The following is a 26,028-nucleotide window of genomic DNA, read 5'->3' on the forward strand; positions in this document are numbered from 1 at the left end:
CCTTGATTAGACGGACCTTTGTTGGCAAAGTAATATCTCTGATTTCGAATATGCTATCTAGGTTGGTCATAACTTTCTTTCCAAGGAGTAAGCGTCTTTTAATTTCATGGCTGCAGTCACCATCTGCAGTGATTTTGGAGCCCCCTGAAGTAAAGTCCAACACTGTTTCCACTGTTTCCCCATCTATTTGCCATGAAGTGATGGGACCAGATGCCATGATCTTAGTTTTCTAAATGTTGAGCTTTAAGCTGCGACCGGCACACTTAGCATGGCCGAGAGGAGCTACCCCACGTCCGAGGTCAGGGGCAGTGGCCGAGAAGAGCTACCCCACATCCAAGGAGCGGTGGCTGTGTGGGCGCTGGAGGGCCTAGAGGAGCTACTCCACGTTCAAGGTCAGGAGGGGCGGTGGTGAGGAGATACCTGTCATCCAAGATAAGGAGCAGTGGCTGCGCGTTGCTGGAGCAGCCGTGAAGAGATACCCCATGTCCAAGGTAAGAGAAACCCAAGTAAGATGGTAGGTGTTGCTAGAGGGCATCACACTGAAACCATACTCACAGAAAGCTAGTCAGTCTAATCACACTAGGACCACAGCCTTGTCTAACTCAATGAAACTAAGCCATGCCCGTGAGGCCACCCAAGACGGTCGGGTCATGGCGGAGAGGTCTGACAGAATGTGGTTTACTGGAGAAGAGAATGGCAAACCACTTCAGTATTCTTCCCTTGAGAACCCCATGAACAGTATGAAAAGGCAAAATGATAGGATGCTGAAAGAGGAACTCCCCAGGTGCCCAATATGCTACTGGAGATCAGTGGAGAAATAACTCCAGAAACAATGAAGGGATGGAGCCAAAGCAAAACAATACCCAGCTGTGGATGTGACTGGTGATAGAAGCAAGGTCTGATGCTGTAAAGAGCAACATTGCATGGGAACCTGGAATGTCAGGTCCATCAATCAAGGCAAATTGGAAGTGGTCAAACAAGAGATGGCAAGAGTGAAGTGGGAAGCCCTTAGGGCTATTCAAATCATCTATTTAATATTTGATGAGTCGGGGGTAGTATGTGCTTCCCAAGAACCGATCCACTTTATCAGAGGTATCGATCTATGTGTGAAGAGCTGTCACAGTGTTCTCTGATTATCCTTTTGACGTCTGCAGGGTCTGTAGTGATATCTCTGCCTTCATCCTCATTCTCCCGTCTTCCCTTTGTTAGTCATGCCAGAAGTTTGTCAATTTTATTGACCTTTTCAAGGAACCAGCTCTTTCTTTCCTTGACTTTTCTCCATTTTTAAAAAATGATTTTCAATGTTATTTATTTCTCCTCTTTATTATTTCCTTTTCTCTGCTTATTTGGGGTTTATTTTGCTTTCTTTTTTCCTAAGTTCTCGAGGTAGGCGTTTTGATTACTGATCTGAGGCTTTTCTTATTTTCCATTGTAAGCACTTAGTGCTATAAATGTCTGTCTTACCCTGAACTGTGGCACAAATTTAGATATGCCCTATTTCCATTTTTACTCAGCTCAATGGACTTCTTGACACCCCTTGAGACTATCTTTTTGACTCATGAATTCTTTGGAAGCATCTTGTTTATTTTCCAAATGTTTAGAGACTTTTCTTCTGTATTTCTGTTATTGATTTCTAGGTTTACTTCATTGTGTTTGAAGAGCATACTCTGTGTAATTTCAGTTGTTTTAAATCTGTTGAGATTGGTTTTTGTGTTTGTTTGCTTTTTTATTTTTTTGAGTATTAATGGCCCAGAGTATGGTCTATCTTAGCACAAGTCCTGTGGGCACTTGAAAAGAATGTGTACTCTGCTGGTGTTGAGTAGAGTGTTCTATAAATGTCAATTAGACCCTGTTTGTTGTTGTTAAGCTGTTTGATATCCTTGCTGATTTTCTGTCTAATTGTTATGTCTAATAGTTTTCTCAGTTATTGAGAGAATATGTTAAAGTCTCCAAATATACATTAGAATTTGTCTCTTTGTTTCAGTTCTATCCAGCTTTACTTCATATATTTTGCAGCTGTGTTTTTGGTTACATACACACTTAAAATGCTATCTCCTTATTGAATTGACTTTGTAATCGTTATATAATATCCTTCTCTGCCTCTGGTCATTTTCTTTGTTTTGATGTCACTTTATCTGATATTACTATCACCACTCCTGACTAGTTTAGAAAATTTCATCTTTGTCTGGGACTCCAATGATGTAAATGTTAGATATTTGTTATAATCTCACATGTCTCCAAGGTTCCTTTAATTATATTTTCAATCTATTTTCTCTCTGTTGTTCAGATTTGGTAATTTCTGCTATTCTGTTCTCAAGTTCTCGGATTCTTTCTTTTGCTCTCTAAATCTACTGCTGAACTCATTCACTGAGTTTTTCTGTTTGTTTGTTTTTATTTTTAAGTTCAGTTACTGTATTTTCAGTTCTAAAATTCCCATCTGATTTTTTTTTATAGTTTTCTACCTCTTGCTGAGGCTCTGTATTCCTTTTCCCAGCTTTCTGTGTTTTAATTTCCTCCAAGCATATTCATGATTGCATGTTGAAGCATCTGATCCTTGTTATATATCTAACATCTTTGTCATGTTAGTTTTGGCATCTGTTGATGCCTTTTCTTGTTCAGTTTGAGGTCTTCCTAGTTCTTGGTATGATAAGGGATTTGATTGAAACCTAGGTATTTTGAGTATTCTGTTACGAGACTCTGCATCTTAGCTAAGCTTTCTGTTTTAGGCTGTTCCTTTTGAAACTCCTGGCAAGAGAAAGTGGGCGCTATCGTGTAGTTGCCAGATGGGGACGGAAGTCCCGATTCCCTGTCTTGCCTCTTTGATACCTGAGGGGGTGGGAACCTCATTACTGCTGATTGCATGTGGAAGTTCCAGATCCCCATGCTGGACTCCACCTCCCTGGGTGGGAGAAATAGGAGTGCCGTGTTACTGCTCCCTGTATGGCCTCTGGGACATCATGGGGGGAGTGCGGGCTCATTTCTGCCCCCTGCTTGGTTTTCTCTGACATCAGTTGGGGTTGATGGGGTGGCAGATTGGGGCACATTCTTATAGCCTTAAGAGGATGTCACTCTAGGCTTCCTGATTGGTTGGTATGGGTGAGGCTGGAATGATAATTTTTCTGGAATAGAGTGGTTACTGTCTAAAAGTTTTGTCTTTCTCAGTCGTCCCTTTCCCAGTCCACTGGCTAGAGAAAGCAAGCTTTTGTGGAGCCTTTTGTATCTATGCTTGTTGGCATTTCTTGGTTGCTGGCTTCTTCAGCTCTAAGTCTGGAATGCATGAGGCAAACAATAAAAACAAAACAAACAACAAGAAAACCCCAAACCAAAGCAAAAGAGAGCAGAAAACCCCGGGGAGCTTACCATCATGTTGTTCCTTGGATTCTGAGGTCCCTAGCCAATTTGCCTTCTCTCACCTTTCCATCTTTTAATGTTTGCTTTACGTATAACATTCAGGGTTTCTGGTTGTACTTTGCAGAAGAAATAGGGAAAGCACAATACATTTACTCCATCTTCCTGAAAGTGAGAGTCTTCTTTTGTTCATTTATAGTTGTTAACATTCCATTTTATGCAGACATAAGAATTTTTTTTTTTTTTTACAGGTAGCTGCTGAGAAGTGGAATTGCTTGGTCAGGAACTGGGTGTGTTTTAAGGTTAAAATTACCTTCTAAGATGGTGGGCTCATTCACACTCCCATTAGTTGAGTATGCAGTTACCCCTTCCCCATAGAGTCTTGCAACATGCAACACCCTCAAACTTTAGAAATTTTACCAATTTATGTGAAAAAATTACCTGTCATTACTTTATCCTGGAATTCCTTTGATTACTAGTGAAGGCAAATATCCTTTTCATAGATGTATTGATTGATCACATGGATTTTAGATTTTAATAAGGGAGAGAAACAAAAGGCAAGCAAGCCAAGTAACCAGGTAATTTCAGAGTGACAAGTGTTATGAAGAAAGTAAAATAGAGTAGTGGACAAAAGTATTTGTGGTTTAAGAAATTTGGGCCTCATCATAGGAAAAAGACGTGACTGTGAGAGGCAGTAACGTGGTGCTTAGCCAGGGTTGCATATGGTGCGAAGTCTCTCATAGCAGGAGTCTGTCCAGAGGCTTATGGCAAGGAGGCCACATCCAGAGGGGAACTCCTGGGGGACCAGAGATGAGGTTTTAGGTCTACATGGCGTCACTCAGCATCAGGGTGAGGAATTCCTGGATCAGAGACTTCGGAGGAGCAGCAGTAGCTTAGTTTTTGCTTTTGTTTTTTCCTGGTTGCACCATGGAGGATGCAGGATCTTGGTTCCCTGACCAGGATGAAGCCAGCCCCCCTTCAGTGGAAGCATGGAGCCTTCAGCACTGGATCACCAGGGAAGTCCCAGCAGCTTTGGTCTTATAAACTCAAGCCCTATCTTGTCAGTGGCCAGTAGAGACTAGGTGTAGTTTCGTGGAGTATGCAAATCAATCAGGCCTTAATTGACTAAAATCTGCCTGGTGGCTTTTAAAAATTGGTAGATGTATAAAAATTTGAGTTTGGTGGGCTTTTGAGCTAACAGGTCTCAAAGAAGTAACCTAGGGGCCAATATGCAGTGGCTGTTTCTTTGGCTGATTTAAAAAACAAAGAGTTATGGGGGTCAGAGGACTCCTTTAGATGGGGCAGTTAGGGAAAGCTTCTCTGAAGAGGGGACTTTGAGCTGACACCTGAGGAATGAGAGGGAGGCAGCTGTAAGAAGATACAAAGGCCTTGGAAGTGGGAAAAAGCTTTGCCTGTGCGCTCAAGAGACAGAACAAAGCCAGAGGGGCTGGAGCCGAGTGAACAAAGATGGGTCCATGACCAATGAGATGAGGTGGGAGGACAGGACAGGGGATAGGAGATGCTGGTATGCCAGGATAAGGAGTGGGCTTCTATTTTAAGTCCAGCACAAAGCCTCCGGAGGATTTTGATTAATATTTTAAGTATTCCGGTTTATATTTGGAAAAAACTCGGGCTGCCATGGCGGGGAGGAAGCCGGGAGACTCATGAGGAGGCTCTAGATAATAGAGGATGGCGGCTTGTACCGGGAGGTGGAGGGGAAATGGAGCGAAGAGAGCCGCTGGGCGGGGCTGGGGTGCAGTCAGAGGACTTGGGGAGCGTGGGCTGAGGAGATGTGGGGCAGGGAGATGACAGGGATGATGGGGTGGGGGGATGGGGCTCCATTTCCTGCTATGGAGTAGTCCAGGAGAGGGGCAAGTGTGGCTGAAATCAAGAATTGCCAGTGTGAGCCTCATCCTCCTTGCTGTGTGGATGCTGAGGGGGCAAGATGATTCTTCACTGGGCTGTTGGCCCTAGAGACGACCTGTTCTCATGTATGGATTTAACTGGGGGATCTGGACTATGTGCAGAAGACTCCAGAGGACTCTGTGTAGCCAACCAAGAAAATGAGATACCAACCGTTCAACTGTTACTTGATCAAGGAGTAAAAATACCTTCTGAATTAGCCTCTGTTGACTGCATGTGAATTACAGTTCCATTTAAATGGCTTCTTCTTAAAGGCAGGGTGGTAGGAAGCTTGGGTGGGATAAGGGAGGGCGAAGGCAGTGTCTCACACCGCACAGGGCATGCCCGCATCTGTCTCCTCCCAGGAAGCCCATCGTGTTGTTTCCGCTCTCTCTGTATTACAGGTGGAGAATCTGAGTCTCCAGAGGGGAAATAACTTGGCCACGGTCTCAGAGCCTGTAAGCAGCAGCGCCAGGTCAGAATCCTGCTCTTTGGTCTCCAGAGCCTCTTCCTTTATTCTGCCATCCCTGTCACATGCACACCTCTCTATATTTCTTCATTTTCTTTAACTTGGTTTAAGTTAAAATTCAATCCCCCAACTCATTTGACAGACCAGAAGGTAGGTGTTGGTCATTAGGGGAGCAGCCTGCCCCTTGGTTTAAGGCAAAGACCGCACATTCTTAGGCCTGGTCACAGCTTCCGAGGGATCCGCACTCTCACTGGGTGGGCATCAGTGGTGCCCATCAATCACCATGGAGACGTCCCCAGTCCTGGCTCCAGCAGAACTGGTAGTTCTGAGGTTTCTATGCTGCCCAAGGGATTCAAGGGACTTTGTCCAGTTGGAGCCCGGTCCAGATTGAGAAAGCCTCTCCTGCTCCTCTCTGGCCAATAAAATTCTGCCTGCCTGTCACTGAAGACCTAAGCAGCCTGCCTCCTGCCCTGCCTCGGCCTCTCTGTGAGTCAAGGAGCACAAAGTTGCCAACTTGCGTGAGATGCAGGAAGAGAAAAACCTCTCTCTGAGCAAAAAGCACAAGTGATTATCTCCATCAATTATCCAGGAACACTTCTTTCACTTCCCAGGTTATGGTGGAGCATGTTGAAACATGTCAGAGCAGCCCACACTCACAGGCTATTTTTATTTTTTAACATTTTACCATTTTTTAACAGTTTATCTTGTACATATCAAACCTATACAGAATTAGCTATTGTTCAGTTGCTAAGGCATGTCCAACTCTTTGCGACCCCATGAACTACAGTATGCCAGGCTTCCCTGTCATTCACCTTCTCCCTGTTTGCTCAAATTCATGTCCATTGAGTCAGTGATGCCATCCAGCCATCTCATCCTCATCTCATCCTCCCCTTCTCCTCTTGCCCTCAGTCTTTCCCAGTATCAGGGTCTTTTCCAATGATTTGGCTCATCGAATCAGGTGGCCAAAGCGTTGGAACTTCAGCTTCAGCATCAGTCCTTCCAGTGAATACTCAGGCTTGATGTCTTTTATGACTGACTGGTTTGATCTCCCTGCCATCCAAGGGACTCTCATGAGTCTTCGGCATCATAGTTTGAAAGCATCAGTTCTTCAGCATTCAGTATTATTTATGGTCCAACTCATATCCATACATGATTACTGGAAAAACCATAGCTTGGACTATACAGACCCTTGTTGGCAAAGTGATGTCTCTCCTTTTAATAGGCAATGGCACCCCACTCCAGGACTCTTGCCTGGAAAATCCCATGGATGGAGGGACCTGGAAGGCTGCAGTCCATGGGGTCGCTGAGGGTCGGACATGACTGAGTGGCTTCACTTTCACTTTTCGCTTTCATGCATTGGAGAAGGAAATGGCAACCCACTCCAGTGTTCTTGCCTGGAGAATCCCAGGGACAGGGGAGCCTGGTGAGCTGCCATCTCTGGGGTCGCACAGAGTCGGACACGACTGAAGTGACTTAGCAGCAGGTTTGTCACAGTTTTTCTTCCAAGGAGCAAGAGTCTTTTAATTTCCTGGCTGCAGTTACCACCCACAGCGATTTTGGAGCCCAAGAAATTGAAATCTCTCTGGGTCATTAAGACCTTTCTTGTGTAGTTCTTCTGTGCATTCTTCCCACCACTTCTCAATCTCTTCTGCTTCTGTCAGATCCTTACTATTTCTGTCCTTTATTGTGTCCATCCTTACATGAACTGTTCCTTTCGTATCTCTAATTTTCTAAGAGATCTCTAGTCTTTCCCGTTCTATTGTTTTCTTCTATTTCTTTACACTGTTCATTTAAGAAGGCTTTCTTATCTCTCCTTGTTGTTCTCCGGAACTCCGCATTCAGTTGGGTATATCTTCCCCTTTCTCTCTTGCTTTTCCTTCTCTTTCTTCCTCAGCTGTTTGTAAATCCTCCTCAGGTGGCCACTTTGTCTTCTTGCGTTTATTTTTCTTTGGGATGGTTTTGGTCACCACATCCTGTACAATGTTAGGACCCTTTGTCTGTAGTTCTTCAGGCACTCTGTCTATCAAATCTAAAGCCTTGAATCTGTTAATCACTTTCACTGTGTAATCATAAAGAATTTTATTTAGGTCATACCTGAATGGCTTAGCAGCCTTCTCTACTGTCTTCTATTTAGGCCTGAATTTGGCAATAAGGACCTCATGATCTGAGCCACAGTCAGCTCCCAGTCTTGTTTTTGCTGACTGTGTAGAGCTTCTCCATCTTTGGCTGCAAAGAGCATAGTCAATCAGAGTTTGGTATTGACCATCTGGTGATGTTCATGTGTAGAGTCATCTCTTGTGTTGTTGGGAAAGGATGACTGCTATCACGAGCATGGTCTCTTGATAAAACTCTGTCAGCTTTTGCGCTGTTTCATTTTGTACTCCAAGGCCAAATTTGCCTGTTACTCTGGATATCTCTTGACTTTCTATTTTTGTATTTCAATCCCCTGTGATGGAAAGGACATCTTTTGTGTTGTTAGTTCTAGAAGATCTTGTAGGTCTCATGGAGCCAATCAACTTCAGCTTCTTCAGCATAGAGAAGTATTTAATAACCATCATATATCCATTACCCCATTTTCAACAGCTCCTGGCTATTCTTGTTTAATCTATACCTCTATCCATGCTCTCTCTTCCATACAATTTTGAAGTGAATCATAGACCTAGTATCATTTCATAGATACATATTTCAGTTTGTGTCTATAAGAAGTGCATATATATAAGTACATATATAAATGTATATTTAAGCAAAGGAGAAAAGGAAAGATATAAGCATCTGAATGCAGAATTCCAAAGAATGGCAAGAAGAGATAAGAAAGCCTTCTTCAGCAATCAATGCAAAGAAAGAGAGGAAAAGAACAGAATGGGAAAGACTAGAGATCTCTTCAAGAAAATTAGAGATACCAAGGGAATATTTCATGCAAAGATGGGCTCAATAAAGGACAGAAATGGTATGGACCTAACAGAAGCAGAAGATATTGAGAAGAGGTGGCAAGAATACACAGAAGAACTGTACAAGAAAGATCTTCATGACCCGGATAATGACGATGGTGTGATCACTCACCTAGAGCCAGACATCCTGGAATGTGAAGTCAAATGGGCCTTAGAAAGCATCACTACGAACAAAGCTAGTGGAGGTGATGGAATTCCAGTTGAGCTATTTCAAATCCTGAAAGATGATGCTGTTAAAGTGCTGCACTCAATATGCCAGCAAATTTGGAAAACTCAGCAGTGGCCACAGCACTGGAAAAGGTCAGTTTTCATTCCAATCCCAAAGAAAGGCAATGCCAAAGAATGCTCAAACTACCACACAATTGCACTCATCTCACATGCTAGTAAAGTAATGCTCAAAATTCTCCAAGCCAGGCTTCAGCAATATGTGAACTGTGAACTTCCTGATGTTCAAGCTGGTTTTAGAAAAGGCAGAGGAACCAGAGATCAAATTGCCAACATCCACTGGATCATGGAAAAAGCAAGAGAGTTCCAGAAAAACATCTATTTCTGCTTTATTGACTATGCCAAAGCCTTTGACTGTGTGGATCACAGTAAACTGTGGAAAATTCTGAAAGAGATGGGAATACCAGACCACCTAACCTGCCTCTTGAGATATCTGTATGCAGGTCAGGAAGCAACAGTTAGAACTGGACATGGAACAACAGACTGGTTCCAAATAGGAAAAGGAGTATGTCAAGGCTGTATATTGTCACCCTGCTTATTTAAGTTATATGCAGAGTATATCATGAGAAATGCTGAACTGGAAGAAACACAAGCTGGAATCAAGACTGCTGGGAGAAATATCAATAACCTCAGATATGCAAATGACACCACCCTTATGGCAGAAAGTGAAGAGGAACTACAGAGCCTCTTGATGAAAGTGAAAGAGGAGAGTGAAAAAGTTGGCTTAAAACTCAACATTCAGAAAACGAAGATCATGGCATTGGGTCCCATCACTTCATGGGAAATAGATGGGGAAACTGTGGCTGACTTTATTTTTTTGGGCTCCAAAATCACTGCAGATGATGACTGCAGCCATAAAATTAAATGACGCTTACTCCTTGGAAGAAAAGTTATGACCAACCTAGATAGCATATTCAAAAGCAGAGACATTACTTTGCCGACTAAGGTCTGTCTAGTCAAGGCTATGGTTTTTCCTGTGGTCATGTATGGATGTGAGAGTTGGACTGTGAAGAAGGCTGAGCACCAAAGAATTGATGCTTTTGAACTGTGGTGTTGGAGAAGACTCTTGAGAGTCCCCTTGGACTGCAAGGAGATCCAACCAGTCCATTCTGAAGGAGATCAGCCCTGGGATTTCTTTGGAAGGAATGATGCTAAAGCTGAAGCTCCAGTACTTTGGCCACCTCATGCGAAGAGTTGACTCTGGAAAAGACTCTGATGCTGGGAGGGATTGGGGGCAGGATGAGAAGGGGATGACAGAGGATGAGATGGCTGGATGGCATCATGGACTCGATGGACATGAGTTTGAGTGAACTCCGGGAGTTGGTGATGGACAGGGAGGCCCGGAGTGCTGTGGTTCATGGGGTCGCAAAGAGTCGGACACGACTGAGCGACTGAACTGAACTGATATCTTTGCCACTCCATGGACTGTGGCCCACCAGGCTTCTCTGTCAATGGAATTCTCCAGGCAAGAATACTGGAGTAGATAGCCATTTCCTTCTCCAGGGGCTCTTCCTGACTGAGAGATCAAACCTGGGTCTCCTGCATTGCAAGCAAATTCTTTACTGTCTAAGCCACCAGGAAAGCCCACATAATTAAGTTACAATATTACATTAGTTTCAGGTGTATAAAATAAAATAAGCAACAAGGACAGATATGTTATTAGAGGAAGAAAAACTTCCCAGTTGAAAAACTTTACTTATTTGGAGATGGAGGACCATGATCCCCAGTGAGAGATGGGAGGTTCCAAGCTCTTCCTGATCCTTCCACTGTGCAAGTTGATCAAATTCTGTCCCCTTACTGCTTCCTTTTCCTCATCAGCAAAATGCAAATGAAAGTATCCACTTTGCAGATGAGAAAACTGTGGCTCAGAGAGGGAACAGGATTTTTCCAAAGTTACCAGATTTTAAAGTATTCAGGCTAGCTGGAGAAAAGTTCGCTTAAGCAGGCTAATAGTTTCTTCAAATCAGTATTTTTTAAATACTTGGTCAAGATTTATTTAGAGGTGATGCTTAGTGTTGCCCAAATTAGGATGAAGAAAGGGGGTTCTGGTGGCTGCCTCAGTCTGTCCTTCAGTCTAGAAATTCCTTTCTAGTCCCAGCTTGTATAATTTACCTGGCAGAGATCCTGCAGTTACCCTGCCCAGTCTCCTTTGAAGGCAGTTTAGCAACTGTTTGTTATTCAATCAGCCCAGGGCTGGGGGGTGGGTGTCTCACACCTGCCCCAGCTTCTTCAGTGATTCCTCTCAATCTCACAGAGTTCTCTCACTGAGATGAGTAGAGATGAGGCAAGCAACAGAAAGCCCAGCTCAATTATCTCAGCAAAAGGGAAAATGCATTGGTCAATATAAGTCCAGTAGAAGCTCCTTCAGGCTTGGTTGGATCTGGGAAGAATCTTTCACTTCCCCATTCTGGCCTTGCTTTCCCTGGCGCCCTTCTCAGGCAGGCTCTGCCCTCTGGGGCAGGATGCTGGCCTATTTCTGGCTTACATCATCTCCTTTCATCACCCCAGTTGAAGGGAGAGATTCTCTTTTCTGGCTCTCATTGGCTCATTTTGGGTCACATGCTTTTGCCTGAGCCAATCGCCATGGCCTGGAGTTGAGGTATCCTGGTTGGATTAGATCCAGCTCATCTGGGGTGGGTCAGCCTCTCACAAACCCCAGTGGAGTGGGGCTAGAGGATTTTGATTCCCAGAGGAGAGTCAGTAGGTTGGCTGAGGAAGAGGGGTAGATACTGAGCAGCAAATAATGGATTTCCACTCTCCAGTTACATTTCTAGGGATGTTTAATGCCTCTTAGTTGAGCTCTGGGCAACCACCAGCTGCTCTGTCCTTTACTGCAGTGCTGGCTTTGTCGGAGCTATAATTAGAGGCCGGGACTCCCGGCTCTCAGCCTGTGCTCTTCACGTCCTTTCCCTCCCACTTGCTGCAGGTATGGTCTACAGACAAACTGCCTGGGGCATCTGTTCTCCGGGCAGGGCCGCCTGTGGCAGGCCTGCCTCTCATCTTGACCAAAAGCAACTCTCAGCCTCTTAACCTGAGAATCAGGGAGCTCTTTCCTATTGAAACTGTCATCTGGCTTGCCATGACCTTGAGCAAGCTCTTCACATCTCTGAGCCTCAGCTGTATATTTTAAAACATCTGTAAAATGGAGCTAGGAGTGATATCTATCTCCCAGGGATATGAGATGCTAAAATGAGCTTATGATTTGTAAATGAGTGTAAAAATGGAAAGAATCATACTCACCATTACTATTGCTACCTGCTTGAGCTTACGATTTGTAAATGAGTGTAAAAATGGAAAGAACAATACTCACCATTACTATTGCTACCTGCTTCTTCCTCCGGGGAAAATTTTTTTCTCAGCCTACCCGTTTTTTTTTTTTTTTTTCCCCTCCATTTCCCCAAGGGGAACAGCCACTTGCTCATGGCTTTGATCAAGATGAGTTTTGATGGCTTGGAAGCTTTCAGAGCCTCCCACTCTTCCTCCTCTCATCCTGCTGAGCTGACAATTTCGTATGACATCAATTCCTCTGACAGCCGTGTAAACAGATGGTGGTCCCCGCTGCCCGGGGTGCTGGGGGGAACGATACCATGGTAACCCGCTAAACTGCGACAGGTGCCAGGACGGGGGGAAATCCAGGGCCTTCAGACGTGCACGCATATGGCTCCGGCAGCAGGCCCCAGGTTACAGGTTTATCTCAGACACCGGGAGGTGCCACCGGCCCTGCGGCAGCAAGCGAGAACCCGCCCTCTTCCAGCCATGTGACCATAGCTAAATTGCTTCCTCTCACCTGGTCCATGGGGGATAAACAGCCTTATCCTAGAGTCAGCAAGGGTGTGGATGAACGTGCCTAACTCTAGAATGGGTGTGTTGCTGGTGCCCAATAAACGTTTGTTGAATGAATAAAAAAATGAGTGAAAGAGACCCAGAAGATCAACTCCGTAGAAGCTGGTTGGAAACGGGGCTCCTGGCAGGTACCGGCTGGAAAAAGTCAATGTGCGTGAATATCTGGGATCTGGCCACCACCGCAGCTCTTTCTCTGAATAGTTGGGACCCAGTGCTTTGCAAGCGGTGGGATCCCATTCCCAAGTGCCCCCAGGCCAGAGAGGATAAGCACTCACTCCTAGCTGGCAAACTGGTGAGTGGACCTAGTTTTTATAAGTCTGCTTAATTGCCTTAGCTTCTCAAATTGTCCTCTCATCCCTGCTGGGCGTGGAGCTCTGCTTTAAACTGTGGGCTATTCGAGGCTCAGAGAGAGACAGGACTTGACTAAGGCTACGCAGCTAGCCATACAAACCATCTGAACCTGTGGAGCCTCTCTCAGTCTACAGCCAGGCTTGGTGTGGGTGTGGACGTGACCTCCCAGAGTGCCATCAGCCCTGTGAGCCCTGCTCTTTCACAGGGCAGCCCCAGGCCAGCCCCCTCCCTTCCCCTTTCTCGCTGTCTTCCTCTTGCTCCACACGCATGCCTGCTGGGTTTGCCCCCTGCCTGAATGTGCTTAGTCACTCAATCACTTCCAACTCTTTGAGACCCCGTGGACTGCAGTCCGCCAGGCTCCTCTGTCCATGGGGGTTCTCCAGACAAGAATACTGGAGTGGGGTTGCCCTTCTCCGGGGGATCTTCCCAACCCAGGGATCAAACTCAGGTCTCCTGAATTGCAGGCAGATTCTTTACCACCAGGGGAACCCTGCCTGAATAATAAGTACCAGAATGAAGCAGAGCTCAAGCTCACAGTCAGGCTGACTTGGCCAGCTAGCTGTAGCCTTGGGCAAGTGACTTCAACTTTGGAAGTCAGTTCCTTCATAAGTCAATGGAGAAAGATAATTTAATAGGTGGATTAAATTAGATAACTCCTGCAAAGTGCATGGAAGAGTGCCTGGCACATAGCTAACTTTCAATAACTTATAGTGATTTTTGCTGTTACGAAGACAGGATATCTCTTCCCTGTGGAAAGATTGCTTTCCGCCAACGTGACTGACTTCACGCAGGATGCACAGTGGCAGAGGCACAGGTATAGGAGACAGCAGGACGTGAGTCAAGTTGCACGACCCCCAACAAGCCATCTCCCTTCTCTGAGGGTCTGTAAAATAGGTCCAATGATCCCGACCTACAGAGCCGTTGGGTAGGATGGGCATGTGGAGCAGAGCAGGTGCTCAGTTCATGCGAGCATGATGCTGACTGTGGTACATTCCCCTGGAACAAGGGCTGTTTTGATACCACTGAGTGCCAGGATCCCTCACATTGCACTCCAGGAAGGTGGCAGCATGGTGGCCTCTGCTTGCATGCCTCTAGGGACAGGCAACTCGCTCCTGAGTAGGTGGATAGCTCTGCTAGAAGCTGAACCTCTGCGGCACTCAGATTTGCTCTGGGTGGGTGGCGCTAATGGTAAAGAACCCACTGCCAATGCAGGAGACATAAGAGATGCAGGTTTGATTCCTGGGTCAGGAAGATCCCCTGAAGAAGGAAATGGCAACCTACTCCAGTATTCCTGCCTGGGGAATCCCATGGACAATGGAGCCTGGCGGGATACAGGTCATGGGGTTGCAAAGAGTTGTACACGACTGAACGACTTAGCACTTAACACAGGCGTCTTATCTGCGGTCTCTAGTTGTGCCCTAGGGGCCGCCAAGACCAGCTTTCCCTCCACTCTCTCGGGGCTCAGCAGCCTGCTCCTCTGAGACGATGGGAACCAGCATGGAGGAAATGGCCCAAGTCCATGCCCACGGCACCCCCTTTTCTTCCCTCCTTACTCCCAAAGTGCTTTCTGACCTTGTTTGCCAAGCTGGGAGGTTTATGAGCTGACAGGCAAGTACAGAAGATTGTCTTTGGGCAGGCTAAATGGGCCATCTGTCCTGGCTGAATCCCAAAGTGGACTGGGGTGAAGGACCAGATCACGGCTGTGCCCAGGATGGATACCAAGGCATGCACGGCTGTCTCACGGGCCCACGTATGCGGCCAGCTCCTGTATTCACGACTGGGTTGGAGGTGATGGTGACAAAAATTCCTGCATCATAGGGTTCTTTGAAGGATTAAATGGTTGGAGATATTTTAATGTCTAACATACTTTTTGGAATCTGCTAATAATCATTTTTTTTTAAATCGCTAATCAGTGAATGGGTTAATCCGCTCCAGTGAGAAGCTTCAAATGAGGCAAGCTTTTAAACATTCATTACTTTTTCAGCTTCAGGTTTTTTTTTTTTTTTTTAATGCTTCTTTTAAAATTCATCAGCTTGGGGCAAGCTGGCTGCCTTAATAACAGCACTAAGGAAACGTTGATAAAGTTCTGCCAATAACAGCTATCCTCTGGCTGGAAGGTAACATCAAAACAGCCTCTGGAGACTTCCAGTCTTCCCTGTAGGTCTTCAGGTGAGACCTGACACCGCTAGACCCTTCTCCATGGCTGTGCTAGCCACACGGCTCCCGCCTTGGGTACTGGAGACAGGGTGATTGAAGAGAAGGCAAGCAAAGACCACAGAGAAAGGAGGAGCCAGGTCATAATCACCCTCTACTTGTGTTTCAGATTCCAGTAAAATTTGAGGCTTCGACTATCTGCTTTTCCCACTTTTATTTTCATTTCCATCATACATCATTATCCTCACTCGTAGGCATCACAGGGGAGGACCCAGATGGGAGATGGAAAGACTTTCCATCTTTCCTTTACATTCTGGTTCTGAAAAAGCTATGGAATCCTGAACTTGGCAGAGAACTAAGAATCATTCAGCAGAGCTGACTGCCTACAGAGGGGTGCTGTTGTTTGAACGTTTGTGTTCCCCTCCCCCCTCCCACTGCCAAATTCAAAGTTAAACCCTATTTCCCAAGGGGATGGGTGTGGGAGGCAGGGCCTTTGGGAAGTGATTGGACCGTTAGAGTGGAGCCCTCATGACTGGGATTAGTTTCCTTATAAGAGAGGCCCCAGAGCACTCCCTGACCCCTTCCTCCCTCTAAGGACACAGTGAGAAGTCTGTGGCCCAGAAGAGGACCCTCCCTTGACCATGCTAGCACCCTGATCTTAGACTTCCAGCCTCAAGAACTATGAGAAATGAATTTCTGCTGTTTGTAAGCTACCGAGACTGTGGTGTTTTGGTATTGCAAGTTTAACGGACCAAGATAACTGCAGGAAGTGTCCCTGGAAGGATGTGGGCATCCAAGGCCCCTTGCACACTTCCTCTGTGGTGGAGGAGCTTCCAACCTTGCAAAAGGCTCAGGAGAGGGGAAAGACGTCTGAAGCAAGAGTGTTGAAATATGAATTCCAGTCTTGCCTGCACTGCTGAGCTACATGATTTGGACAAGCTGATTCCTCTCTCTGGATCTCCATTTCCCTTTGGATCAAATCAGAGGGCTGGGCTATCTGATAACAATAATAATTTAGAAGTCATCTTTGCTTGGGCTGCCCGGGTGGCTCAGTGGTAAAGAATCTGCCTGCCAATGCAGGAGGTGTAGTTTCGATCCCTGGGTCGGGAAGATGCCCTGGAGAAGGAAATGGCAACCACTCCAATATTCTTGCCTGGGAAATCCCATGGACAGAGGAATCTGGCTGGCTGCAGTCTTTGGGGTCACAAAGAGTTGGACATGACTAATTGAGTGTACACACAGGTCATGGCTTGGGTGCTTTGTGTGGACTGGTTCTGAGTTATGTTTATGATATAAATGATCCATTTTCACCCTCCCAACAGCTCTAAGTTTCTTTGGAGAATCTGAGTGTCAATAAAGATCATATTAAATCTTAGGTCTTTTGTGTATCTGAAAATTATTTCAGTCACATTTTTATGTATTTGCAGACATTGGCCTCTTGATAAAGAACAAGGAATTTGCAATTAGATATGTATCAGATAGGATTAGGTGCAGCTGTTTGTAACAGAAATCCCAGAGAAACAGGGGCTTAAACACACAAGGGTTCACTTTACTACATAAAACAGTCACAGAAGTTGGAGTGCAAGTTTGGTATGGAAGCGTCAGAAATTCATCAAGCCACCAGGGAAGCCCAAGAATACTGGAGTGGGTGGCCTATCCCTTTCTCCAGTGGATCTTCCCAACCCAGGAAATGAACCAGGGTCTCCTGTATTGTAGGCAGATTCTTTACCAACTGACCTATGAGGGAAGCCCCTTGTGGCTCAGCTGGTAAAGAATCCTCCTGCCATGCGAGAAACCTGGGCTCGATCCCTGAGTTGGGAAGATCCCTTGGAGAAGGGAACAGCTACCCACTCCAGTATTCTGGCCTGGAGAATTCCACGGACTGTATTGTCTATGGGGTGGCAAAAAGTCGGACACGACTAAGCCGCTTTCACTTTCATCACTGACTACTAGAAACAAATAAATAGAATGTGATGTTAGAAAGAAGTGTACTTTGGCTAAATCAGCTCCCTTGAGGCAGCTTCCTGGAATGACCACAGTTCACAATCACTCGCACGCCGCTGGCCAGAACTTAGTCATGTATACGCGCGGGAAGAGCGGGAAATGTAGTTGGGTTTTTTTTTTTTTTAAACTGGGCATGTTGCTCCCCTCAATGAAATCTAGGTTCTGTTCCTAAGGAATAAGAGACCACGTGACGCTGGCTGACAAATGGGACTCTCTGTTACAGCTGATTATCTGCAAAGAGCTGTCTGCATAATCGCAGACCAAGTGGACCATTTGGCAGATGTACTGAGGTAGTGATTTGAACCTGGAACATGAAATACCAGTGTTTGTATCAGTTAGGATTCTTTTGGTTGTGAGAGAAACCCCATTTCTAACTGGCTTAAACAATAAGAATGTTTGTTAGGACACTCGTTTTACTTCCAGAGGAAAGGTTAGCTTCAGAGTTGGTTGATTTAGCAGTTCAACGTCATCAGGCCTGGGGTTTGCCCACCAACCTGCTCTCTGGTGCTGATGCTGACTCTTCCTTTTTCAGTTTATTTGTTTGTTTTGGCTGCGCTGGGTCTGCACTACTGCGCGTGGGCTTTCTCTGGCTGTGATCAGGGGGCTGCTCCTCAGGGCAGTGCTCAGGTTTCTCGCTGTGGTGGCCTACCTGCCATGGGGCATGGGCTCTGGGGGCATGGGCTTCAGCAGTTGCCGCCTGCGGGGTCAGAGGTTGTGGAGCACTGGCTTTAGTTGCTCCGCAGCATGTCTAATCTTCCTGGAGGGACCAGGGATCAAACCTGTGTCCCCCCTGGCAGGCAGAGTCTCATCCACTGTGCTACTAGAGGAGTCCAGTGTTACCTTTATCAGAGGTTACTGGCTACACCAGTTCCAGGAATCCCATCCAGACCCAACAATATCCAAGCAAGGACAAAAGAACCTTATTTCAGTGACTCTCTCTTAGGAGCTACTAAGACTTCTCAGGAATCTCTAATGGCTCAGTGCCAGCCTTGGATCACAATCTACCTTTGGCCAAATCACTGGCAAAGGGAAGGGGCAATTAGGCCTTATCCAGAGCTGAGAGCAGCTTTCCTGAAGCTTGATGTCACCTGGGGGAGCTGTAGATATCTTAAAAAAAAAACAAACAAACTGGGTTTTATTCACAGGGGCATGCTGTGGAGGAAGGAGGAAGCATGCTGATAGGCAGCCTACAGTGATCACTACAGTTTGGAGACAGGTACTGCCATCTCCAGGAGAAGGCAATGGCACCCCACTCCAGCGTTCTTGCCTGGAAAATCCCATGGACGGAGGAGCCTGGTAGGCTGCAGTCCACGGGGTCGCACAGAGTCGGACACGAATGAAGCGATTTAGCAGCAGCAGCAGCAGCAGCAACTGCCATCTCCATTTTGCAGCAACAGGATAGAGGCTCAGAGAAATGAAGTACGGCCAATGCATAGCGGAGGCAGATCCTGAACTGGGGAGGGTGGCCCCAGACTTAACATGCCTGGCACTATGTTCTGCAACCAGAGGGGGAAAGGGTTTCAACAGTCAGCCCTATCCATGTTTCCCAAACTTCAGCCACTTGTCCACCGCCTCTCTGGCACTCTTCTCTTATTTACTTCTATCTGCACGATGATTTATTCAATATTTTCATTTAGGTAATACAACTTTATAATTCTTGTTCAAGTAAAATCACATTTTTTACATCAACAACAGCATTTAAAAAGGAAACTAACACACTGACATAAATAGAACACTAGTACTGCTCGCCAGGAATGGAAGGTAAATCATCAGAAGACACACAGTTGAGACAGCACTCATATCCATTCTAGGGAGATGCCGTACCTGCTGGAGGCACTGGGCGCAAGTCCTGCTCTGTTTCCGTTGTGAAGACATGACCAGCAGTGAGGAAAGAGTGAGAGACGTACCAGGACCAAGATGAAACCTCCTCCTTGATGAAATAAGGTGTTAAAGAGAATGGGAAACAGCAGTGCTTTCTTATGATGCAATGCAGCGTCATGGAAGGCTCCTCCGTGCCCTTGGGAAATCATCCCACATGCCATTATAACTTGGAGTGGAGCCCTACAGGTTAGAATCTGCTGCGTTACTCTCTGACAGGATCTCAGGGGCCATACGATAGTAGCACTCCTTCTCAGAGGTCTGTGCTTTAGCTGGAGCTCGGGAATTGATTAGGAAACTCTTCTGTCTAGCTGACAACAGGGTCAGCAAACTTCTGTAACAAATCAGAAAGCAAGCATGTTAGAATCTGTGGACCACAGTCTCTGTTGCAATGACCAAGCACTGCTTCAGTGGTGTGAGGGCAGCACAGACACCACGGAAACCAGTATTCAGGCGTGTGCTTCCACAGAGCTTTATTTATGAATGCTGACATTTGGGCTTTTCTCAGACAGTAAAGAATCCGCCTGCAATGCAGGAGATCGGGCTTCAAACCCAGGGTCAGGAAGATTCCCTAGAGATGGGAATGGCAACCCACTCCAGTATTCTTGCCTGGGAAATCCCATGGACAGAGGGGCCTGGTGGGCTACAGTCCATGGGGTCGTAGAGAGTCGACACAAATGAGCAACTAACACTTTACTTTTCACATGCCACATAATGTATTCTTCTTTTGATTGGTTTTTTTTTTTTTTAGTCATTTAAAAGTGTAAAAACTTCCTTAGTTCCAGGGTCAAACCCAAACAGCTGATGAACATAATTTGACCTAAAGATCATCATTTGTTGGCCCCTTATGGCAGAAAGTGAAGAACTAAAGAGCCTCCTGATGAAAGTGAAAGAGGAGAGTGAAAAAGTTGGCTTAAAATTCGACATTCAGAAAATTAAGATCATGGCATCTGGTCCCGTTATTTCATGGCAAATAGATGGGGAAAGAGTGGAAACAGTGGCTGACTTTATTTTTAGGGGCTCCAAAATCACTGCAGATGGTGACTGCAGCCATGAATTAAAGGATGCTTACTCCTTGGAAGGAAAGTTATGACCAACCTAGACAGCATATTAAAAAGCAGAGACATTACTTTGTCAACAAAGGTCTGTCTAGTCAAGGCTATGATTTTTCCAGTGGTCATGTATGGATGTGAGAGTTGGACTATAAAGAAAGTTGAGTGCCAAAGAATTGATGCTTTTGAACTGTGGTGTTGGAGAAGACTCTTGAGAGCCCCTTGGACTCCAAGGAGATCCAACCAGTCCATCCTAAAGGAGATCAGCCCTGGGATTTCTTTGGAAGGAATGATGCTAAAGCTGAAACTCCAATACTTTGGCCACCTGATGTGAAGAGCTGATTCATTGGAAAAGAGCCTGGTGCTGGGAAAGATTGAGGGCAGGAGGAGAAGGGGACAACAGAGGATGAGATGATTGGATGGCATCACCAACTCAATGGGCATGAGTTTGGGTGGACTCTGGGAGTTAGTGATGGACAGAGAGACCTGGCGTGCTGTGGTTCATGAGGTCACAAAGAGTCGGACATGACTGAGGAACAGAAATGAGCTGAACTGAACTGAACTGAACTGATCTAAAGCAAAAGCTATCACTGCTTCTGCCAGGGCTGGCTTCCTGGGCATGTGCACTGTGGAACTGCACAGGGCCACACATATAAAAATCATCGATCTTTCACTTGTGAGTACTTTCAAAATTAGAGACTATGCATTTTCACTTTTCAGTGAGGACCTGCTGATTATGCAGCCAGTTGTGGCTCTGCTCACAAGGTCTGTGGTTTGTAGTTGCTCAGTTGCTCAGTCATGTCTGCCTCTTTGTGACCTCATGGACTGCAAGGCATCAGGCTTCCTTGTCCTTTACTGTCTTCCAGATCTTGCTCAAAATCGTGTTCACTGAGTCGGTGTTGCCGTCCAGCCATCTGGTCTTCCGTCATCCCCTTCTCCTCTTGTGTGCAGGAGATATGGGGAATTATCCCCCAGCAGTGGTCACACTGGCACACACTCTCCTGGGGGTGATGAGAACCTTGCAAGAAGCTTAGTGGAAGTGCCTGGGTCTGGTAATGTCTAAGCTCCGGACAGGCTCATCTTCACGTCTGTCCACCGGTTTTGCCCAAAGCAAGTCATATGGCCAAGCCCAAAGTCAAATAAAAGGGAACTATGCCCTACTCTTTTGATGAGAAGGACTTATCATATGAAAAAGATGTTAGATGCAGGGAGACTTGAAGAACTGGGGCCAATAATCTACCACCAACCCAGGACAAGTATGTTAATCATTCTGGCTGTTTGCACACTTCAGTATCAAAGAACTTGTTACCCAGTCCTTTTGTCTCTAAGTTTTGTTAGTCCCTGGCTCCATCAGCCCAGGCAGAGGCAAGGACAAAAGATTTGTGTGTGCCCTGAGGTTGATTTCAGAGAGCAGCCGTACACTAATAGACTTTCTTCCCCTTCTATAGGAGAAGGGAGACAAACAGCACAGAACTGATTCAATTTGTGCAGAAATAAGGGACTAGAACTAGCTGGCATTTTGAATGTATGAGCCAGCATGCCAATCTCCTCCCACAAGACTTAGCATGCTTCCTTTCCAGGAAGAGTCCTCTTGGGGATCTCAGTACCTTGGATAGCACCTTCGTGCAGAAAAACTGAGGAAGAAAAACGTCTGGCTTGCTTCCTACTTGGGAAAGTCTTTCTAGGTTTTAAACACATTTGAATAAACAGAATGAGCCTACAGATATATATATCTGATTATACCACTCCCCTGCTTAAATTCCTTTTCTGGTTCCCATCACTTATACTTGGCTTAACATTACAGCCCTCTGCAACCTGGCCACCACCCATCTACAAAACTGCATTTTCTTCCACAACCTGCTGAGTGTGAGTATCTGGACACACTGGCTATCTTCCACCTACTGTCACAGGTCTTTGCATTCACTGCCACAACCCTGGAGGTCACCAGTGTGATAAAGCATCTCAAATACTTAAAAAAAAGAAAAAAGAAAAAAATTGGCTTGTGCAATTGAATATCTCACGGTGGAGGGAGCTTCAGTCATGCAGAGGGCTTAAGCAATGCCTTTAAGAGGATGCTTTCCTCTGTGTTGTCTCCATTCTCAGGCAGGCACTCCCTTCACAGTGATCAGTGGCGGCTCCAGAGGGAAAAACAAGTCTCTTTGCTAGACATCCCAGCAAAAGTCCCAGGGTCGACTCTGGCTGGCTGATTGAGATCACGTGTCCATTATTAAGCCAATGGCTGTGGGAGCGGGCATGGACTGATTAATTTGGCAATGTCAGAGTCTGTGCAGTTCACACCGTCCTTGATTTCTGCCTGCTCCTGGCTTTCTTCCCATGTGGCCCTCAACTCCTGCATCAGTGCATGTCCCTTAAGATCAGTTACCGGTGTGTGCACCTCAGCACACCCTTCATATCCACAAAAAAAAAAAAAAAAAAAAAGAAGAAGAAGAAAAGAAAAACCCCATCACTTGTGATTTTATGATTTTAATATCTTGACTGAAGATTCATACCTTCTGCCATCAGGCTGGCTCACCACCTGCCTCTTGCCCCCTTCCAAGAGCACCTTTCTCCCCAGTGTGGCACTGCCCCGGATTCAGCCTTGATTCTTCCTGTCCCCCTGCAAGGCACTGTCTGTACTTCCCTGCTGGCCCTCCCCACACCGGCCCGTCCTCCTAATTCTGGTAAATAATTTACATGGTGCAGTTCTAATGATCTGCTGAGCCTCTCTCTCTCCTCTGCAGGATCTGAGTTCCCTGTGGGCAGGGCTGTGTCCAAGTCATCTCTGTGTCTCTGCTGCTTAAGCCCGAGTGCAGACTGAGGAGGTGCTTGGTGGAGGGTGAATACAAAAACTATTTTCAATAAAAGACTGCATTTTTTTAAAATCAGAAAGAATTGTTTTGGCTCTGCAGGAAGCACAGAGAGTGTGGGTGAGTGATGATTTCAGCAGAAATGCCAGGGAATGCACGGGTTCCCAATTATTTATGGGGCTAAGGAGACGTGTTCCCAGAGCAGGGCGATATATTCTGAGGATGTCAGGGCAGACTGTGAGTGACTTTGTTCATTAGCATCACTGCAACCCTACTCTGCAGATGCGAGGGAGGGGGCCTATTAGCTTCTTTATGTGCAAAAAAAGAATGTTATCTTCTGGAGCTCAGCTTTGCTCCTGCTTGGTTACCGTTTCTCACTGTGCTCAAAGGGTGAGCGTGTGCAGTGAGGGGAGAGTTGCAGTCTCTGGAGGCAGAGGGAGCCAGGTTCAAGTCCCGCTCTGCCCTGGGTCACTCTGTGCTTGCGCCTCTCTGGGTTGCTGTTTTCTCATCTGTGCGATGGAGACCAGCACTACTTCCCCGCTAAGGACTGGGGCGCTCGGGAAGCTCAGCCCAACACAGGGAACAAGAGCAGATCCCACTGGACAGCAGCCCCGTGCTCTGTCCTGCCTAAACAGGGTCCAGTGTGACCTTGCCTGGATCTGAGTTCTTCATATCTCCCATCAGTGCAGCGTTTCTGGATAGAATGTTGAAAGAGATTTACAAAAGATTTGCCTTTCATTTGAACCAGTAGGTAGAGACTGTATAATGATCGATTTCTTCCTTTTTTTATGGAAGAAAGAGACAGTGGGTTTTCAGGCAAGACTACTAGTGCTTTTGTTGAGAGTGGCGAGTTTGTCAGTTCTGGTCTTGGGGCCAGAGGGTGTGCTGGTCCTATAGGGCGTGCATAGACTCTGAAGTCGGTCTTGAACATTCATTTTGTCCTTTGGAGACCCCAGAGGGGTGAGGGATGGAGGCCACCTTTGGAGTCCAGTCCCCGTTGGTTGGTAGTGGCCCTGATTTTTACCATGGATTTCTACTTTAGGGTATTTTCTATGACGTTCCTGTGATGACCACAGAGACTGATCAAAGAGGTCTCTTAGGTGCTGGTAGTAAATTATTGTTGAATGCTTTTTTGATGAGGAAATAGATTTGGACGTGGGGTGAATGGAGTTTGGTGCAAATTTTATATGTGCTTGGCTAAGTGTCTATTCCTTCTGAACATCAGTTTCCTCATTTTTGAAAGTGGGTGTATAACCACTAAGTGTGCTGGCTGTTTGGGGATGGTGTGCAATCACAGAGACCCACCTTAATATGTGTTAATTCATGATGGTTTCTCCACGATGATTTCTTCCTGGGAGTGCCCTGCTGCCTTCTTCAGAATTTCAGAAGTCTCCATTTCCCCCTTATGCTTCCCTAAATTTTCTCCCTAAGTACTATCTTCTGGATAAATAAAACTCTCTCGATTAATTTCATTGTTTTCCCGTTTAATTACTACCATTAACATATCAGTGCTCTCTTATACTTTTTTCACAGCAAATGTGATATGTTAGCTCCTGTTTGGGTTACTGTATTCATCAAGTTTCTGCTGTTGCTAGGATCAGAAACTCGATTCAATGCGGTTGAAGGAAAGCGGGACATGTATTGGTTTCCATAATTAGATATTCTAGAGGATTGCTTAAGCCAAAGACAAGGCTGCGTCCGATCAGACAATGGGCCCAGGATGCTGCGTCTGTTCCTGGCTCCGCTTCCTTTACTGTCCTCACCGGTGGGGAAACGAGCATTTCGCTTCCATCTTCATCTCCCAATAGCTCCATTGAAAGAGCTTTCCTTTCCCATTAGAGACACCAGGATTCTTGGGTCTGGAGTCCTAACCCTGCAGCTGGGGGACTGTGATATGCTGGCCAGCCCTGCTGGGTACTGTGCCTACAGCCGGGGGTGATGGCTCAGCCCCATCCCAAGCTCCTAGGCTGTGAGAGGCATGGGGTGGATTCCAGGGGTAGATCAGGGCAGGGCTCTGCTCTCCAAGACAAGGGGAACATCAAGCAGTAGGAAACTACCTGTATCCATGAGCAGCTAACTCACCCCCTTCTGATAAGCTTATTTCCTCTGAAAGATGGAACTTTGGTTTCAAACAGTCAGCCACCTCGCATTGGGAGCTGGCTTGCCTGCGTGGGCTTTTGGCTCTGTCCAGGGCTCTGTTTGGAGCCTGGTAGCAGAGGTGCTCTGATGGGAGTGGGGAGGGTGTTGTCCTGATCTTGTCAAAGGGGGTCCTTGATGATCTTGCGCGAGAACCCCATCCTGGGTCTTCGTTCCCTCGTCCATGAAATAGAAGCAGTCACTTCATCCTCTCAGAGATGTTTGGAGGATTTGCCAAGGTGATGACCTCTTGGCAAGTGCTCTGCGAGCACGAGGCAGACTCTGAACCAGTGTGGCCTTAGGCAAGTTGCTTCTGCTCACTGAGCATCTTTGCCTGTACAGTGAGATCATGGTTGATCTCTGCACCCAGGATCAGGCATGCAGGAGGCACTCAATAAGCATTTGGAAACTGAGAGGAGAAGGAACTTTGTAAATGATAAATACCTACCAGGTGCCAGGTGTTTTCATCTATCTGGTCTCACAGTTACTGAGCTGTTCAGATGAGGAAACCGAAGCTCAGGAGGTGAACTTACTTCTCTGAGATCACACAGCGGAGGGCAGAGCCAGGCTTTGAGCTCTGTCCCTTAACTACCATTCCAGTCGCTTCCCGTATAAAGGCCTCCCCCTCAGGGCCTGGCTAGATGTTTACCTCTCGTGCAGTCTCCCCAGGGCCCCCAGCTCCCCAGGGTTGGGGCCGCTCCTCCGTTGCTCACCTTCCCCCCCGCTCTCTAGCTCCCTAGGCCTCCATCACAGCGCTTACTCCCTGGAGTTGGAGCTGTCTGTGTGTGTCTCCCCGCACTGGACAAGGGATCAGGCCTGTGTGCCTGAGAAGCACTGGTCCCTGGTATGCTGCTGGGAGTGAAGATGGAGCGGGTGGGAAGAGAGTTTCTGGTTTTATTCCCAGATCTCCC

The sequence above is a fragment of the Ovis canadensis genome, chromosome 7, assembly GCF_042477335.2.
Source record: "Ovis canadensis isolate MfBH-ARS-UI-01 breed Bighorn chromosome 7, ARS-UI_OviCan_v2, whole genome shotgun sequence".
Lineage (NCBI taxonomy): Eukaryota > Metazoa > Chordata > Mammalia > Artiodactyla > Bovidae > Ovis > Ovis canadensis.